Source organism: Heptranchias perlo, unplaced genomic scaffold, assembly GCF_035084215.1.
Source record: "Heptranchias perlo isolate sHepPer1 unplaced genomic scaffold, sHepPer1.hap1 HAP1_SCAFFOLD_47, whole genome shotgun sequence".
Lineage (NCBI taxonomy): Eukaryota > Metazoa > Chordata > Chondrichthyes > Hexanchiformes > Hexanchidae > Heptranchias > Heptranchias perlo.
In genome coordinates this window covers 9644917-9646942 of record NW_027139484.1, presented here as the reverse complement: position 1 = coordinate 9646942, position 2026 = coordinate 9644917, and the positions used below count along the sequence as shown (strand labels likewise).

At 32.6% G+C, this 2026-nt stretch overlaps 1 long non-coding RNA gene across 1 annotated transcript; it reads left to right on the top strand.

Moving 5' to 3' along the window:
- The first annotated feature begins 201 nt into the window (after positions 1-201).
- LOC137313322 (uncharacterized) lies at positions 202-1781 on the top strand. Its single transcript, XR_010961028.1, has 3 exons — positions 202-366; positions 1272-1439; positions 1612-1781. It is a non-coding gene; the product is annotated as an uncharacterized lncRNA (long non-coding RNA).
- Positions 1782-2026: the final 245 nt, after the last annotated feature.

Genomic DNA, 2026 nt, shown 5'->3' with positions numbered 1-2026 from the left:
TGCTTAAAGGAACTTGCAAAAGGTAATTGGACATGTACTTGAAGAGGATTAGTTTTCAGGGTGATGGGGATAAAAGTGTCAGTAATAGTGTTATTAATAAACACTGTACATTATTATTAGTATCAGCAATAGTGTTCTTAATAAACATTGGGGATTTACATTGATTCCTGTTATTTCGCTGTCTCTGATCCCCAGCAAATGGGATATCGGTCTGAGAGATTCTTGCACCAAGGATCTCTCCTCCGCTCTCAGTACAAAGCGGTCACTGACGGATCTGAACCTGGGTATTAATGAACTGGGAGATTCAGGAGTGAAACTATTGTTTGCTGCTCTGAAGAACCCAAACTGTAAAATACAGAAACTGCAGTAAGTATCAGACTGTTTGAGATTGTGTTTGTAATAACTGGATGACTAACACTGTACATTATAATTAATATCAGTAATAGTGTTATTAATAAACATTGTATATTGTTATTAGCATCAGTAATAGTGTTATTAAACAGTGTACTTTATTATTAGTATCAGTAAGAGTGTTATTAATAAGCATTGCATATCATTATTAGTATCAGTAATGGTGTTATTAATAAATTCTGTTCATTATTATCAGTATCAGTAATAGTGCTACTAATAAACTACGTTATTGATAGTATCCATAACAGTGTTATTAATAAACACTGTACATTATTATTAGGATCAGTAATAATGCCACTAATAATCGACATTATTATTAGTATCAGTTATAGTGTTATTAATAAACACCGTACATTAATATTAATATCAGTCATAGTGTTATTAATAAACAGTTTATATAATTATTAGTATCAGTAATAGTGTTATTAAACAGTGTACATTATTATTAGTATCAGAAATAGTGTTATTAATGACCTCTGTACATACATATCAGTATCACTAATAGTGCTACTAATAATCGACATTATTAATATGATCAATAATAGTGTTATTAATATACATTATAATTGATATCAGTAATAGTGTTCTCAATGAACACTGTACATTATTATTAGCATCAATACGTGTTATTAAAAAACAGTGTACATTATTAGTATCAGTAAAAGTTTTATTATTAAACACTGTACAGTATTATTAGTATCAGTAATAGTGTTATAAATAAACACTGTACATTATTATTAGTATCAGTAATCGTGTTATTAATAAACACTGTACATTATTATTAGTATCAGTAATAGTGTTATTAATAAACACTGGGGATTTACCCTGATTCCTGTGATTTCTGTCTCTCTGATCCTCAGTCTGGATGATGTCGGTCTCACAGATTCTTGCACCGAAGATCTTGTCTCCGCTCTCAGGACAAACCGGTCACTGACGGGTCTGTCCCTGGGATTAAACTCCTTCACAGACCGATCTGTCCCCGCTCTCCGCTCCCTCATACTGACCCGCAGGAGTCTGGAGCGGATCGGGTGAGTGTTTGTGTTAATGTTTAATGTAATAAATAAAATATCACTGGGATTCAGGCCCTTTTATGGGTAATATTTGTCTGTAATTATTATTGAAATATTAACCCCAGTCTCCCTGTTATTTACACTGTTGTTCAATCTGTTTATTTCCTGTTTAATCTTTAATCTGTTTCAGGTTGAGGGAGAATCAGTTCAGTTCAAACGGAAGGAGACACCTGGAGTCACTGCGGGAATCCAGACCCGGACGAAGTGTGGAACATTTCAATTTATAACCATTCCTGGTCTCATGATATTAACATTTCAATTTATAACCATTCCCGGTCTCATTATATGAACATTTCAATTTCGAACCATTCCTGGTCTCATTATATGAACATTTCAATTTATAACCATTCCCGGTCTCATTATATGAACATTTCAATTTCGAACCATTCCTGGTCTCATCATATGAACACTTCAATTTATAACCATTCCTGGTCTCATTATATGAACATTACAATTTATAACCATTCCTGGTCTCATTATATGAACATTTCAATTTATAACCATTCCCGGTCTCATTATATGAACATTTCAATTTATAACCATTC